This window comes from Ictidomys tridecemlineatus, chromosome 11 (assembly GCF_052094955.1).
Source record: "Ictidomys tridecemlineatus isolate mIctTri1 chromosome 11, mIctTri1.hap1, whole genome shotgun sequence".
Lineage (NCBI taxonomy): Eukaryota > Metazoa > Chordata > Mammalia > Rodentia > Sciuridae > Ictidomys > Ictidomys tridecemlineatus.
The window spans coordinates 118,720,874-118,739,303 of NC_135487.1; the positions used below are offsets into that span (position 1 = coordinate 118,720,874).

General features: G+C 39.6%; 1 long non-coding RNA gene across 1 annotated transcript; it reads left to right on the plus strand.

Annotated features, from left to right (window-relative positions):
• Positions 1-934: 934 nt before the first annotated feature.
• LOC144368367 (uncharacterized) lies at positions 935-12,075 on the plus strand. Its single transcript, XR_013428137.1, has 3 exons — positions 935-1,828; positions 8,741-10,746; positions 11,971-12,075. It is a non-coding gene; the product is annotated as an uncharacterized LOC144368367 (long non-coding RNA).
• Positions 12,076-18,430: the final 6,355 nt, after the last annotated feature.

Sequence of the window (18,430 nt, forward strand, 5' to 3'; positions counted from 1 at the left end):
ACCATAAAAAAATAAAAAATAAAGATATTGTGTGTCTACCTAACACTAAAAAAATTTTTTTAAAAATTTAAAAAGCCAGCCTCAGGAAAAAGTAAGGCAGTAAACAACTCAGACCCATCACTAAATAAAATACAAAATAGGCCTGGGGATGTAGTGCAGTGGTCATGTGCCGCTAAGTTCAATGGCCGGTACCAAAAACATAAAAGAGAGAGAACATTGAAATGGTTAATTTTGCTTCCATTGAAATGCTAGAATAAGGTGGCAGTAATATTTATACCAGAACAGTTCTGAAAGGAATTTCCTTCTAGTACACTGCCAAAGTTAACTTTGCGATCTTTAAAAAAAAAAAAAAAAAATCCCTAGTATTGAGAAAAATGAGGCTCAGGGCTTTTAATCCTCTTTATAGAGAATGAAACTGGTTCTATTTGAGAATTGTGAGGGGGCCTAGAGCCACTAAGTGTTGGAATGAGCTTTGTGGAAGGAAGGAAGCTGCAGTTAATGAAATCCAGAAGAACCTGGATGAGTATCCAGGGATCAGGAGACCAAAATGCATTTTGACTTTGTCCAATTACATGAAGAGCATTCCATAATGATCCCCCCAGTCAGAGACGTTGTGCATGATGGATCAGCATAGCATTTCTGACCATTTCTTTAAACTCAACATGTGAGCTCTCCCAGGTTAAGTCCCTTAGTTGCTCCCTGAATTATATATACATAAATTATGTCTTCTTCTGAGGGAAGTGTCTGTATTGGAATGAGTGAAGGGGAGTTATTTAATGACTTCTGCATTTCTGAATATGTTTACAGAACACCATGACAATGAGGACAATGATAAAGAAGAGTCACTTTATTTCAGGTAACAATGAATGACCAGGGGCAAGAAAAAAAATGGATAAAATAAAAGGGGTGCAGGAATCCTGAAAGTACAGAGCATGAGGTCAAATGTAGTCAAGTTTCTTAAAGGCACAGTAGGAGTGCTGATTGCAGTGAAGTTGTTGATTCAACCCAAGATGATGGAACCCATTAGCAAAATTCTTTGTCTTCTTTATAGTATTGTAAGAGTAAGTCTTCTCAAGAATAACTGAGCAGCCTTGGGCACTTCTAGATCTTAAATAAATCATATGTTCCCTTTGTAAATGTCAAACTCAGGATGAGACTCAAAAATCATTTCTGTACTGTTAGCCTGAGCTCATCAACAGGTATTCCATAGCAAGAAAAATAGATAGAATAAAAATGATATCATGTCATAACATGGATGTGCAAAGAAGGCAAAATGTCTCTGAGACTCTTCAATTAAGGAGACTATTGATCAGACACTTGTGTCTAAAATTCACCATGCTTTATGCACAAGGTTGGCCCCTGCTATGCTTCTCATTGTGTGATTCTTCTGTGACTGTGTCTTATAGGTGAGTTAAGCCTCCTTCCTCATTAGCTTGTTATCTTGTTATCACTACACTGAGCACTGGTGGCCCTTGGTCTCTCTCATACCGTGGCACCTAAACTATGTCCTTGAGATGAAAATGGTTTTCTGGATCATTTTTGAAGGGAGGCACCTGTTTTGGACTCCACCCTTCAGCTTTGAATCGGGAACAACTGGGAGACTGTAACTTCTAAATCACCATGATTTCATCTTTTGTTCCTCCCTGCCTCAGCTGTCTCAGCAGTATCAACAGTGAATTTCAGGAAGAGGAAGAGAATGACCTCCAGCTGGATGAAAAATATTTTGAGTACTCTGGTCATCCTAATTCATGTGACACACAAGAACTTGTCATAAGCTCTGTGTTCCCATCACATGAGCCTAAATTCAGCTCTACTGTGGATGGAACCAGTGAGTACTCTTATCCTAATTCACATGAATGCAACTTGTCTCCCTGGTAATCACAAATTCTCTGCACTCAACTCCACTATCTAGGCTGAGACATATGCCTGAAGAGCCAGGAGACCATTTTGTTTCTCAGCAGGTGCAGAGGTCAGGTGGATCTGAAGCTTTGTTATTTTTCTTGCCAGGTCAGTTGTTTTTAATCCTGGTCTGCAATGTGCCAGCCACAGTTGCAGGTAGACTGGAGTTAGGAGGAGGGGATTAGAAGCATCTCACAGACATCACTACAACTTTTTCCAGGAGGGATTGGTCAGACCTCAGTCTTTAAAGGGGTTAAATCATTCCTTCTGCAGTGTCCTTGGAAATTGCATTTATTTTCTAATGATTTCCTCTCTTCTTTTCATGAGATAGAATATTCAAAAATCATTGTGGAGATCTTTTATGGTTCTTGAGTGTTAACGCACTTTTTCAACTTCCTCTGAGAAGGCTATCCTTCAATTAATCATTCCTGTTTCTGTTCCACCATACATTGCTGTAGTTTTCAACCCAACGGAGCACAAATGATTCTTTCCTCCATAGATTACATGTTGAATCATCTGTTCCATCTGAGAGTTATGTTCTCATGTAAATTGTCAGTGGCCAGTGTACATGATGGGGAACTGACCCAGTTATTCAGACAGCAGAGAGCATTTCTCTCCACAATTCCCAGGAATGTCACTCTTGTTGAACAAGAGCCATGAGTGGTAGAAGCTTTATAGAGTATGTAGAGAAAAAATATATTCTTCTTGCCTCTCACTCAAGGTAGGGTTCAACTTTTCCTCAGATAAACTTTTGAAATTCTTGAGTCTTTACTCATTAAATCAGTTTTTAGGAAGAGCAGAAGTCTGATGTCTCACTGTATCAGAATGTTTTATAGTAAAATTAACTGACTAAATTTATTTTCCAACCCTTGCTTTAGTCAGTGCCTTTTCAGGTGTGACCATCTTTTTCTTTTTCCCATTTCCACTGAGGTGCAGTGATGCAAAAGTTTAATCTCAGTGTCACAACATTTCAGAAAAAGAAATAAAATACATGTGTGAACTGTAACCACTGCCAAGGGATCTCTGTATACAGACTACTCCATTAAATCCTCAAGAGACACTATTCACAGTTGGTGGTGTCTCTACAGTAGTGCTGAGGACACTGAGATTCAGCATGGTCACTGCCCCCAAATCTCCACTAGTGTGTGGTGGGAACACAGGGCCCATGTCTGCCTGGCTCCTCAGCCAACATATTTTTACTGCTGTGCAGCCTGATCTTTCAAAGAGGAGGCTGGGTTGGGTGTTCACCCATTTCTAATTCTGTATGTTACAAATGTTTTTGAGACAATTTCAAAGAGAAACAGACATTGCTTCTCTGGAACAAAGAATTCATAAAGCCTCTCACATGGGTTTTTGAGCTATTAATCAGTATACTTTGTCCCTGGGAAGAGCCAGTGCCTCATCCATTCCCTCCAAATAGAGATGGACACATTCACCTTTATACATGAATCTGAAATGAAGAAAAAGAGCATTCTAATTGTACTAATATTCATCCTGTGTGGGTTCACTGACCCTAATGTGTATATTGTGAACAGGACACAGCTGTAACTACAGTAGTGGTGCTGACCTCTCTGCTCGGACCTATCCTCTGTGTACATAGAAAGCCCTGCAGAAATAACATGAATATATCTAAGCTACAACTTGATATTTTGTTGAGGACTTTTGCATCTTGCCCACTAATGGCATGCAACAATACTTTTAGAGTTTGATAAATGGCTCCAATAGTTGCAGAGGATCTTCTACTGTGAGCCTTGAAAAATGTCAGCAAGGTTCCTCCCTGATAAAAGCAGGCAACCGAAAACAGGACAAAATTCTAACCCAATTTAAAATATTTATTGCAGATGACCTAGAGGGTAGTAGTAGCTCTGTAGTCATTCACGGAAGTGGTAGAGAGAGTGAGTCTACATTGAATTACAGCCACTTTGAGACCAAACTACCCCAAAGCCCTTCAGTCTGAGTTCAAGGTAGTTTAAAAGTAATATCCTTGAGGGAAGGTGAGACTTTCCCAAGGGACTTCACAGATTTGGCCACTTTTCATAATAGATACTATATGTAGGAGGGGCTGGAGGTTTAGACACAGTGGAAATAAATATTGTACCCAATGATTGAGGGATCCAGCCTCAAGGAACTGAAAGAAGTAGATTGAAGGGGAGGAAATTTGATTTGATATAATGATACTAAATAGGTTTTCATGAAAAGGAATGGGCCAGGATTTCAGGGGTTGGACATATAAAAGGAGTTCTCCTTCCCACCAAAATTATGTAACGACAGAGTGGCTGGTAGAAAGCATGCTGTACAAGACCTTTGTGAAGAAACTGTCCACGTTGCCAAGAGTCCATGAAGAGATTCTTGTGTCAGTGGCCATTTTCAATCCTTCAGGGTCTAATCTCCTTTTTTTCTCTGTTTCACCATTGCTTTCACAAACAGGTATATTGGTTTAAGATACTTTCTCCTTCAGGTCAAGAGGATCTCTCATGCATGTTACTGAGTGTCTTCAATGACAGATGATTAATAATGGATGAACTGAGACTTGGGGACACACAGTACATGACAGGCAGGGAGCAGCACCTGTAGACAAAGACCTGAATGCTGGAAGACAGAGAAGCAGAGTGAGAGTCAGGGAGGAGACAGCCTGACAAGGAAGGATGGTGTATTGGAGTGTTGGGATGTGATGTTGGATAACCTTGTGGGGCCAGGAATGAGGACTTCAAATGCAGGATAGGGAGTTAGAATTATTCAGGGGGATGTAGGAATGCAGTTTTCCCAAGCAGAGTGGGAACATGGTAAGAGCAGGACATTGAGTGAGAGGTTAGTGAGGCTGGGCTCAGTGGTCCCAGCAGGAGGTTCTCTCATGGCCAGGAGCATGAGGCCAGCATGGGTAACACTGTGCAGCTGTATCTTAACAAACGTTAACCTGATGAGACAGTTGATCTTTGGGGAAGTTCACAAGAAGAGAAGATAGTGAGGAGGAGAGTGGAAGAATCTAGACACCAGTGATGAGAGTATGATGAGGTGTGCTCTCAGGGTGATGGAGCCAAACAGTCAGATTGAAGAAATTTTGAGAAAACTGAAGCAGATCATGGTGAGAATGAGGGATTTTCAAGGAGAGTGTGTGGAGAACACAGTAGTGGGCAGCAGGCCCTATTGTACCCAGTTCTTCCTGAGTCTGACCTGGATAGACATGAGGCTGCTGGAAACCTCCAGTCAGCTCAATTTCTGAGGACATTATTCATTTCCCTAGGGACATAGAACTCAATTATATCAGGAGGAATGTCCAATTTGCCTCTGTAGTATGTGGAAAATATAAGGATTATGGACCCGATATCTCTTCACAGTTTCATACAGTTGATTTACAATAAGGAGCCAGCTCCTCTGCTGCATTGCTTATAGCTGCTAACAGCCTCCAGGTGGCAACAGACTGTATATGTGTATGGATTGTAGGTGGTATATAGGCCACAAGGAGTCATAGGCTTCTGAAATGCAGAGAGGGTCCCATAACTAGGAATGTTATACAACCACTGGACACCCCTCTCCATGGTATCCTAGATTCTTTCCATGATCTTTCCTCCCTCGGGGGAGAGATCAATAAACCTTTTAATTTCAATCAGGTCACTGAGTCTCAATAGAATGTCCTCTCTACAAACAGTGATGGAGTTTAATAATCCTGGGAAAATAGCCTTAAACTCATTTTTTTCTTCAAAGCCATCTTAAGTGGATGATTTTTCTTCAGGGACACTCTTTTCTGGACACCTGCCTTTGTTGTTGTTGTTCTTGTTTAGTAACATATGACAGTAGAATGTATTTTGCCAATTACACATTAGTAGAGTATAACTTATCCTGTGGATGATCCCGCTCTTTTTGTTTATGATGTGAATTTACCCTGGTTATGTATTCAAATACAAGGCTAGTTAAGGCTAGTTAAGTCCAGTTAATTCTATTGTCTTTCCTGTTTCTCCCTCTCCTCCCATCCTTTTATTTTCCTTTGTCCAATACAGTAGATTTCTATTATTCCCTTCCTCAACCTCCCTTTTTTCCGGTTATCATCTAGAAGTCAGAACACATAGCCTTTGGTGTTTGGGATTGGCTTATTTCACTTAGCATGATATCTCCAGTTCCATCCATTTTCTGCAAATGCCATTGTTTTATTTTTCTTTATGGCTGAGTAATATACCATTCTCTATATACATTACATTTTCTTTATCCATTCATCTGTTGATGATGTCAAATGGTGGTTTCATTCCAAGTTTTCTAAGGAATCTTCATACTGCTTTCCATAGTGGCTGCTCTAATTTTCAGTCCTACTCAAATTTTTGAGAGTACCTTTCTCACCCCATTCTCCACCAACATTTATTGTTACTTGAATTCTTTATAATTGCCATTCTAATTCAAGTGAGATGGAATCTCTGCATAGTTTTAATTTGCATTTCTCTAATTGCTAGAGATAATAAAGAGTTGTTCATGTATCTTTTGGCCATTAGTATTTTTTCGGCTGTGAGGTGCATGTTCAGTGCTTTGCCCATTTATTTATTGGGTTATTTAATGTTTTTTTTTTCTTTTGGGTTTTTTGTTTTTTGAGTTCTTAATACATCCTGAGGATTGAATGCTCTTGTCTAATGTGCATGTGGTAAAAATCTTTTCCCATTCTGTAGGCGCTCTCATCACGTTATTAATTGTTTCCTTTACTCTGAAGACGCTTTGCAGTTTGCCATCCCATTTATTGATTCTGGCCTTCTTAGCATCCAGGCACAGAAACCAAAGGTGACATATCCATCACACTCATGATCTCTGTCACTGTACCTGAGACACAAGCTGGTTTCCCCAACAGACAGGGACATAAGAAATGGGCATTCTGGGTGGGGGTACTAAAGAAAGAAAGAACTGGGATAGTTACCCTGTTCTCCTTTTAGGTGTCACTAAGAAGGCCTGCCTCCAATGGCCTTTGAGTGGGCATGTGAGCCCCAGTGTGTCAGAGATGCAAGCCTCAGATGCACACCTGGATGTAAATACCCAAATGAGTAGTTGTCAGGGGACAATGTTGGATCACCAGTTAATCTGTGGTGATGGTGGAGCCAGGCTGAGTCTTTCCTCTGCTATCAATAGCTGTGTAGCCAACACTGACCCTGGAAAACAGTGGATGCTCTTCCCAGATAGGAAAGGCAAGGGAATTTGTAAGCTCTGATCCACATGTTGGTTGTCAGAATATTGTGGGTGGCAGAGATGGTGGGTCTCTACATGTTCTCTCGGTCAGACTTAAAGCTGCGATTCTCTGACATAGTGATGTGAGCTGGAGCCTGGGGCCTAGGGTTAAATACACTATCAGGTCCTGGGCTGGCCTTTACCAAGTGCATATCTTAGGTGCTTTCATCTCTTTCATGGTTTATTAAAATAATTTCCATAGTACCAGTTCAATAAAAATAAAAATTTTTTAATGAAAGATTTGACTCTGTAATCTCAAATCATCAGATAACTTCTGGTTATTTGATAAATATAATTTCACAAAAGATATTTTCATTGGATATAGAGCAATTTTTCAGTAATAGTATAAATCCTGGGCTTACAATTCTGTGTCCTGACATATCCAGCTCACTTTTCACCTTTCCTCATCTCTTTAAATTAATGTGACACCTTCACACAGAAAGTGCACAAATTGTCTCCTTGCTGATTCCACACTGAGTCCATCCTCTCCATTCGTCTGTCTTCATAGCCATGTTGCCAGTGTCCTCACAAGGACTCAATTCTGCTCAGATGTGAAGACTGAGTTTTAGTCCCTCCTTGTCCCCTTAATCTGGGTTGTGTTCATCTTGATTCTCTGTCTCCCTCAATATCAGCTTCTGGAGCCTCTGGTTCTCATGTCAGGTGCCACACTCATCTGACAGATGTGGGCACCCTTGCACTCATTACAAACATCTGAGGGCCATGCAAGAGAAGAAACACCTGTGCCTCATGTAGAGCACTCCCTGGCATGGGCTCTGTGTGTGTCACTGGTGTGTAGTTCTTGAAGCACGTGTGAAAACTTGCGGAGGTTCACCATCTTTTCTTCCTGCTGGACTCTACTGGGTGCTCCCACAATCCCAGTCAAGACTAAGCCTACAGGCTCAGTTGAGTGATTGTGTTCTGGTGTCTCACAGGGAATTTTTGAGCATCTGCTTTTCAAACATCTCTTTTTTTCCCTCAGGTTTCTAAATTATTTCTGACTTCTTGTGGCCAGAATATTGATATTATACAATCCCACATGTGAATGTTCATAATTTTCTGTTCATCAGATATATCCATTATATGTTAGGCATATACAGTAGTTCTATTAGTAATAATGCCTGTATATAAAATAAGTTAGTCAGAGTAAGATTTAAAATATTCCAGGGATGATTCTTCCCCAGTTCTCTACTTTCATATAGTTTTCCTTCTACTATGATTTTGCTTAACTTTGATGATCACTTCCTGACTAAAAGCTCTGCCTAGATCTCTAGTGGTATTATTGCCTTTTATATTGGGGAGCTATAGGTGTCTATAACTTCCATATTTCTTGAATATTTTCAAGAATTGTAAGCACACTTGCCTCCTGTCAAGTTTATCATACTGGATATGCCAGAATCATCAACAAAATGAAAGTATCAGTCTCAATGTCTTTATATTTATGTGGTAGTGAGGATAGAACCCAGGGCCTCATGCATTTGAGGCAAGTGCTCTAACTCCAAGCTACAACCCCAGCCCTGAAAGTATCAGTCTCTATAAGCTACACATAAATCCTTAGACTTTTTTGTGCAAGGCTGCTTTCTTCATTAGGTGACCCTTTGGGGTCAATAGTTGTGTCACAGGATAATAGTTCCTGTTTTATTTTCAGAACTGAATTTGGATACTTGCATTGAACTGCAGAACCTTCCCAAGCTTGAGGGTGATGCCCTTGGAGGCTTGGCTGTCAAAACACCTGGATGTGAGCTGCATGTCCTCACTGATACCATGAGTGTCATGAAGCAGAAGATCATGAAAAGAAAACAACTCTTCTGCAAGTGGAGAATGGCATGCAGATTCCCAGGACTTCAAGCTTCGGGTAGAGTGGTGACAGCTTCTGTGGCTCTGGGATGCACTTACCTCTTTTAGCTCTCTCTATGAGGAGGTAGCTCCTTCTGCTGTGATTTCTCTTCACCATTGGTTCTTTCCAACAGCAGATGGAGACTGTCTGGTCTTATGTCTCTATTTTATGGTCTCCCACCCTGAGAGGCTGTTCCATCTCCACCTCCTGTTTGCATTCAGAAATCTGCTCTGTTCCTACATCTGCTGTCCTGATATTCCCTGTAACTGACACAGGAAAGCCCAGCTTAATGGGGGGTCCTAATCCCATGAAGAGCATCTTTCAGACACATGCCACCTTCCCTGGAATCACACACTGTCTAGGCTTTTGATCTACCCTGCTTCCTTGACTCTGCTGCCTCTTTATTCTGGGAACATGGCCTTCATAAGTCACTAGCACATGGCTCCTTCTTGGACCCTCCTTGGCAAACAGGACTAAGTCAACACACAAAGAAAAATTGTGAAAACTGATGGGAAAGATTATGACAACTGAACTTTATCTGGGCTATACGTGGCAGAAGTCATTTTGTCTTCACCCCTTAGCCCACTCCATTTTCCATGACTCTTTTTTCTGCTCATTCCTGATCGAAATTGTAATAACTTTCAAGATTTCCTGCAGATTCTTATTCCTGTCTAGCCAAGGTGACTGAAGAACCCACTTGGGCTCTGTGTTGAAATGGGTGAAATAGCACTATGTAATGACTCCTGGATGTTTTTGAATTGTTTGTAGAAAACCATGAAAATGATGATGAAAAAGACCAAAATTCACTGAATTCCAGGTAACAACAAATAATCTGGAGATTGTAAGAAAAGGCAAAATAAGGGGTTAAGGATAACCTGAAAGATTAGACCATGAGGTCAAAAGTAGACACATTTGATCACCAAATGTAAAAAAGACTATTGTTGGCAGGGGTGATGTTGACTAAGCCCAGTGTGATGGAGCCCTTTAGCAAGGTTATCTTTTATCTTCCTGGTGCTGGTACACTGAGCGTGACTGAGAAGAACTGCACAGTCAGTCTTGGGCATTTCTTCCTTTTAACAAAATCACTTGTTTATTTTAAGTTGAATAATCAGAATTAGAGGCATACTATCTTTCTATACTATGGCCTGATAATCCCGGACAGGTATGTCATAGCAAGAAAAACAGAAATACGCTCCCTTTCTACCCCTTCCCCCCCCCCAAAAGTATTATATCAAAAAAATGGATAGAAAAAGTTCTAAAAGGCACACATTTTGGGGGCACTGTATCATGTATCAGGCTGTATTTGCTGGCCATCTATATGCAAGTGTCAGCATCAGTCATGCCCTAGGTTCAACTACAGCTTTGCTTCTCATTGTATGATCCTTCTGTAGTTGTACTTTATAGATGAAGTTGAGCCTCCTTTCTCATCAGCTTGTTATCTGGCCAGTACACTGGACACTGGTGGCTCTCACTCTCTCTCTCATACTATGGCACCTAAATTATGTCCATGAGTTGAAAATGGTTTTCTAGATTATTTTTGAAGGCAGGCACCTGTTAGGGGACTCCACTCTTCAACTTTGAATCATAACCAACTGGGAGGCTGTAGCTTCTAAACCACCTTGATTTTTTGGTTATTCTTCCTTGTCTCAGCATTCCCAATGGTGAACTGCAGGAGGAGAAAGAGGATGACCTCCTGCTGGGGAAAACTTATTTTCTACCCTTGGATCATCCTAATTCATCTAACACACAAGAACTTGTCAGAAGCTCTGTCTTCCCATCAGCTGAGCCTACAGTCAGTTCTGCTATGGATGAAGCCAGTGAGTATTCCTATCATAATTCAAATGAATCTAACTTTTCTCCCTAGGAAAGCAAAAATTCTCTGCACTCAACTCTACTGTGTAGGCTGAATATATGCATGCAGAGGCAGGAGACCCATCTTGTTTCAGAGTAGGTACAGAGGTCAGGTGGATCTGACTGATTTTGTCTTTAAACTATGTCTGCTGTGCTTGGCATGGGGGCTCAGGCCTATAATCCCAGTGGCTTAGGAGGCTGAGACAGAAGAATGATGAATTCAAAGCCAGCCTCAGCAAAAAGTATTATTCAAATTCAAAGCCTCGGGGTGCTGAGAAACTCAGTGAAACCCAATTTGTAAATTAAACACAAAATAGGGCTGGGATGTAGCTCAGTGATGAAGTCCCCTGAGTTAAATCCCTGTTGTCCCCCCCCCCAAAGAAAAATATGATGTCCATCATTTCTATTCATGATCTTTTCTGCCTGTGGATCAAGATCAATAAATTCCTTTTTTTGTCCCATGCCCTGGTGTCTCTGTAGAATGTTCTCTCCAGAAATAGTGACTAAGATTAATTATATTTGGATAATAAACATGAATTCATTGTTACTTTAAAGCCCTTTTTGTCAATTGTATTACTTTATTTTAGGAACTTTTGCATGGGCACCACCCACCCAAGAATACCTAGGCACATGTACAAAAGATGACATGTCCATTGGACACGTGATTTCTGTCACTGTGCCTGGGTTGATAGGTTGGGTCAATTGGCAGGGACATAAGAAATGGGTTTTCTAGGTGTAGTTAGCAAAGGGAGAATTGGGATTGTTACTGAACCCTCTTCTCCTTTCAATTTCCTCTGAGAAGGCCCAAGGGCCTTTGAGTGGACATGTGAGCCCATACATATCATAGATGCAAGTTTCCCATGCACAGGTGGAGTCAAGAGCCCAAAGGAGCAGTTGTCCATCAGATAAATATAGAGATCCCTCTTGTGTGTATTACACATTTTTTATATGTGCTTTTTCATATATAATGGGTATACGTGCAGTGTATTATTATTATGCATATTTTTAAATTCCTTAGGATGAGTTTTCCTTTCTTTAATAATGTGTTTCTCCTTTGATTTTGCTTGATTTTTATTATCTCTTCCTTCCCCAAAGCACAACCTACCTCCACTCTGATTTTCTAGTGTTTGGAAATATATCTGGGTGCTATTGCATTTTACAAATCCTGTCTTATTTGCACATACTTACAGAGCATGTCCTCGATGATGCCACAGGTGTCAGCAAAGAGAAGATGATTACAAGAAAAATTCTGATGAGCAAGAGGAAACTAGCATGCAGATTCCCTGGCCTTCAGGCTTCAGGTATGTTGGCTCTGGAATGGACTTGACTCCTTTTAACTCTGTAAGATTGTAGCTCCTCCTTCTGCAGTGATTTCTCTTCATCTGTGCTTGTCTCCAACAGGAGATGGAGCCTCTGTTTGGTCTTATCTGTACTTCCCATGGCCTTGTAGCCCTGACCTGCCCTTCCATCTACATTTTCTATTTACATTCTGAAATCTGCTCTGTTCTCATGCCTGCTGTCCTAATATTCTTGATAACTGCTGCAGGGAAGCCCAGTCCCAACCCTATGAAGAGCATCTTTCAGACACATGCTCCCTTCTCTTAAATTGTATACTTTCTACACTTTTTTGCCTTCTGTACCTGAATTGCTTGACTTCATTACCTCTTTGTGCTGTGAATGAGTCTTTACTAAGTTAGTAGCTCATGGATCTCTCTCTGGGGGTTTTCATAGGGAACAAGTCTAACTCAAACCTGGGTTGTTATCTTTTTTTAATATTTGTTTTTTAGTTGTAGTTGGACATAATGCCTCTATTTCACCTATTTATTTTTATGTTGTGCTGAGGATCAAACCCAGGGTCTTGTACATGCGAGGCAATTTCTCTACCATTGAACCACAAACCCAGCCCCCTGGATTGTTAACTTAGACATGCAAATTAAAGTGTCATTTTTATTATGTTTTTTATGACTTCTTTTTAGTTTTTCATGAGAGTAGAGCCCATTTTGAGATCATATAGAAGCATGGAATATATCTTAATCTAATTAGGACCCCAGGCTTTTGATGTACATAAAGGTGACATTCTCTGCATTGTGTTCCTATATGTACATAGCAAATGTACATATAGGAACACAATGTCAGGTTCATTCCTTTTCTTACCATTCATTTCCTTTCCTTACCGTACTCTTTTTCCTTCATTTCTCTTTGTCTAATACCTGGAATTTGTATTCTTCCACTCTTCCCTCCTTAGTGTAGATTAGCTTCCAAATGTCAAAGAAAACATTTGATACATTTGATATTTGTATTTGGGGAGACTGACTTAATTCACTTAGCATGGTAGTCTCCAGATTCATCCATATAATGGCAACTATTATAAAGTTATTCATCTTTATGGCTGAGTAATACATGTATGTGTGTGTGTGTGTGTGTGTGTGTTGACTCCATAGCTTAGCTATTGTGAATTGTGCTGCTAAAAACATTGATGTGATTATATCACTATAGTGTGCTGAGGATAGCCTCTTCAACAAATGGGGCTGGAAAAACTGGAAATCCATATGTAGCCAAATGAAATTTAGCCCCTCTCTCTTAAAACTGAACTGAAAGCATATCAAAGACCTGAGAAGTAGACCAGAAACCCTGCATCTACCAGAAGAACATGTAGGCCTAACACCCTAACATTGAGGCTCAGGAACTGAATTCCTTAAGTACACTCCTAAAGTTCAAGAAATAAAATGAAACATCCACAAATGGGATGGCATCAATCTGAAAAGTGTTAAAATTGATGAGCAATCATCCTGGATAAAAAGCTGTATTGCAAGACCAGAAGATGGTGAGATAGTGGAAAGCTGCATTACCTTGTATCATGAGCACAGCAGCAGGAATATAGACACCTACTGAGGTTGATGAAAAAGGAATTTCACAAAATATAATAGTGTACATTCAGTTGGACTAGGGAATCAGAAATTTGAGTACAACAACAAAATATAAGAATATATAGATGCCAACTCACCTGCCACATGGGTACTGAAAGCAGCAAAGAGACCCCACAAAGGGAGGGGAGAACACAGAAAAACACAGATTGAGTACAGAAAAACCTGAAATCAGAGAAGCTGCCTGAACTTGTTTGATTTAGAGGTTGCAGTATTTAAAATCTTAGCAATTAGAGAAATGTAAATCAAAACTACACTGAGAATTCACTAACCCCACTCAGAATGGTAAATATTAAAAATAAAAGCAACAGTAAATGATGGCAAGGATGTGGGGAAAGAGATTCACTTAATACATTGCTGGTGGAATTGGAAATTGGTGCAACCATTCTGGAAAGCAGTGTGGAGCTTTTTTACAAAACTTGGAATGGAACCGCTATTTGACCCCATTATCCCACTCACTTTGTACCCAAACAACTTAAAATCAGCATACCGCAGTGACATAGACACTTCAATATTTAATATCAGCTCAATTCACAATAGTTAAGCTATAGAACCAACTTAGGTGCCCTACATCAGATGAGTAGATAAAGAATTTGGTATACATACAAATGGAATACTACTCAGCCATAACGAAGAATGAAATTATATCATTCACCAGTAAATGGATGGAAGTGGAGACTATCATGCTTTGTGAAATAAGACAGTCCCAAACCCAAAGGCAGAATGTGGATGCTAACTTACAACTAGTGAGTGAAAGATTAGAGGTTCATTGGACTAGACAAAGGGGAATTAAGAGAAGGGGGGAACATGTAATAGGAAAGACAGGAGAATGAATAAGACACATCTTTCCTATCTTCATGTATGAATATACAAACAATGAAGTTCTTCGTCATGTACAACCACAATAATGGGGGATCCTATTTTCAACAAGTTATACTTATTCTATGTATGTATAATATGCCAAAATATGCTATTATGTAAAAATAATAATATTTTTAAAAAGAATTTTAAATAAAAATACTGTATTCCTAGATTTGGTATTGTAGCTCAGTGGCGGAGAACTTGCCTAGCATGTGTGAGGCACTGATTGGATCCTCAGCACTAGGTAAAAATAAATAAAGTAAAAGTATTAAACAAAAATAGCTCTGCCAGAAGAAAAATACTGTATTCCTAAATATATATTGTAATTCCCACCACTTCAAGTTGGGATGTTAATATATTAGCCTACATAGTTGTCTCCTACTATCTAATTCTTGAAGTAGTTTTCTATTTCAGTTTGTTTTTTATTATTGGTACAAAACTCCAGACAATAAGTAATGCTGCAGAGCTCTAGTAACAAAACAGCATGATATTGTCACAAAAATAGACCCAAAGACCAATAGGACAGAATAGAAGACAGAGACAAATCCAATCCTTAGAGCCCTCTGATACTTAACAAAGGTGCAAAAATATACATTGGAGGAAAGAGGATTTTTAATAAATGGTTCTGGGACAACTAGATAACTATCTAGAAAAATAACACTAAAACCCTATTTCTCACCCTGCACAAAACTCAAATGATAATGGATCAAACACTTTGGAATTAGACCAGAAACCTTGCAACTGTTAGAAAAGAATGTAGGGCCAACATTCTACATATAATTGCTGGCACAAGCTTCCTCAAAAGTACATGAACTGAAACTATGAATAAATAAGTGGGACACCATCAAATTACAAAACTTCTTCCCAGCAAAAGAAAGAAAGAAGAGTGTGAAGAGAGAGCCTACAGAATGGTAAAAGTATCTTGGCCAGCTACTCATCTGATAAGGGATTAATACTCTTAAATATATAAATAACTCAAAGCACTTCATACAAAAATATCCCAAATAACCCAATCAATAAATGGGCAATAGAAAAAATGAAATTGAAACTTCTTAAGAAAAAAATTACAAATATCCAAATGAGAAAAGGTTCAATATCACTAGCAATTAGGGAAAGCAAATGAAAGAAATATTAAAATTTTATCTGACTCCAGAATTGCAATGTTCAAGAATATACATAAAAATGCAGGCAAGGTTGTGGGGAAAATATACACTTGTATATTGTTAATGGGACTGCAGACTAGTACAAGTCCAGAAACCACTGTAGAGATTCATCAAAAAACTAGAGATGTAAGCACCCTGTGAGGATCTGCCCACTCCTTGGTATTTTGCCAAAACTTCTAAAATCAGCATACTTCAGTGACAGCCACCTCAATGTTTATAGAAGCACATTTCACTAAATGGTGGAATCACCTTAATAGATAAATAAATTTTATGATTCTGACACATATATATGATATGTATGTAAACACACATGCACGCGCGCGCGCACACACACACACACACACACACACACACACACTAGGGTTCTTCAAAGGCATAAAAGAAAATGAAATAATGGCATTTACAGGTAAATGGATAGCAATGAGAATATCATGCTATGTGAAATAAGCCAAACACAAAAACTCAAAACTTGAATGTTTACTCTCATGCAGAAACTAGAGTAGAACAAAGGAAATGGGGAGGGCAGGATAGGATATCATACAGATAAAGGAAAGAGCAGTAATGGAGAAGATTGAGAGGCAGAGTGCAGAGATGGGTAAGGGGAGGCAATGCAGATGATTGTTTTTTGTTGTTGTTATAGATGAACACAATATATTTATATATATTTTTAACCTGGTGCTTAGGATTGATCAAAGGGACTCAGGCATTTGAGGCAAGTGTTCTCGACTAAGCCACAACCCCAGCCCCAGAATGAATTCTTAAAAAGTTGTTAGGTGGACATATAAATATACCACAAGGACTCCACCTTTATGCATAGGTAGAAAGAAGCAATCAAATATAAATTAATAGATGAGCAAAAAAGAAGTCTAATAGAGTAGATGAAAGAGATTTGGGAAATGTTAGGGGGAATGGGAGAAAAAAGAGAGAGGGAAGGGGGCAATCATGAACTGAAGTCAAATTGCATGTGTGTATTTTTTTGACCGAATGAACCCACTACTATATATAACTACACAGTTCTAATTTTAAAAAAGAAATATAGGTAAGAAAATCATTATGAAACCTAAAAAGGCAAAAACAAATTTCTATGGAAGTTTGGCTATAGGTGGGAGACACATACTGGCCTGGAGCCTGTGTTTCCCAATGTCATTTATTGTAGGACAGGTTTTACTACATTTTTATATTTTACATGATCCAACTGACAAAGGGGAAACTGAGACATTAATAGACAAGCTGGGTTTACAGGGCTTAGAGACCTAATCAGGTGCTTGGCTTTTTAGTTGGTCTTCCTTCCACCTCACTAGGCTCCGTCTCAGCATCACAGACCTTCCACACTCTCTAGAAGGGCTTCCTTTTCTTCACCTAGGGGGACCTCAGTTTGTGGCACAATGCTCGTGTCCCTAAGGAAATCAGGGCTGTGGAAAAGTGCTGGGTGGAAGGCACACTTATTTCACGTGGTTGACATTCAGTCCTGCCCCAGTCTCTTGCCTGCCTGTTCAGATAAGCATGTTCACCAGATTTCTCTGGCTCTCTTCCATATCCAGCCTGTATCTTGCCTCCCTAGTTTTAATTTGAGTGTTAACAGAGGCCCCACTCCCCAGCCTCTTGACACAACATTCCACTCTGTGTCTTCTGTTTTGTCTTTTGGGGGGCACCAATTAATTCACCCTCTCCAATAACCTGCATGGCCATATCCTCAATCACTTCTGCTCAGATTCCTCTAAGTCTGAGCCTTGACATTCTCATGCCAGATATTCTTGGGTCATATTAATCCTTATTTTCTCTGGTTGCACTGAATACTCATTTTTCAGTTAATGTCCTCAAATGTCAGATGAAAGTGGACTATTTCATGGACTTTTTATTGTGGCCTGTAAGTAAGATATATCTGTAAACTGCTAAGCACAGTACCCAGCTGGCAGGAAGTGCTCAGCATACATTAGGTTGCTGCCTTGCCCTTTTGGAGCTGCCATGGTGGGTGTGGTGTTGAGTTTCCTCTTCACTTCCTCCTGACAGGGCTTCCCTGTCACTGTGTTCCCATGTACCAGCTGAGATGCAGCAGCATGGCTCAGTCCCTGCTCTTCCTCTTGTTCTCAGCTTCCAGAGGCCTGAACTGGAACCTGGCTATGACTCACTCTCCTCTTACCAGGAACTCCTTTTGTTGATAGTTTACATTTTGATCTACTTTTATAATACAGAGAATTTGAACCCAAGTTCTTCTGTGTATGCTAGACCTGCCACACTATATAGAGTGGTTTCTTTTTCTTCATTCTACCACTGAACTCTGCACCCCAGCCCTTGATAAATATTTTAACATATACATATTTCATATATATGCATATGTATGTGTATTTTATATATGTATGTGATTTTGTGCATATTTAAGTTTCAATACAAGGCATTGTACTAGAAAGCACATAGAAAATTATACTCAAAGTTGGTTTATGAAATTGTACCTAACAAGTTTTTACTGGAAGTTACATTCATGTGGAATATCCATCCATCAAACATTTTTTTTCTAAATAATAGAAACATATCAATCTGTTGACTTTTGCTTTTCTATGTGACATATATCGGCTAATGATATGAGAGGGAAGTCCTGGCACCTTAGATCTTGTGTGGTGAAGGCCAGACTGTGCATGATTTGGGGTGCAGGCTGTTTGTGATGTCCTTGACACTGGTTGTTTTTACTCCCTAGATTCAGGTAT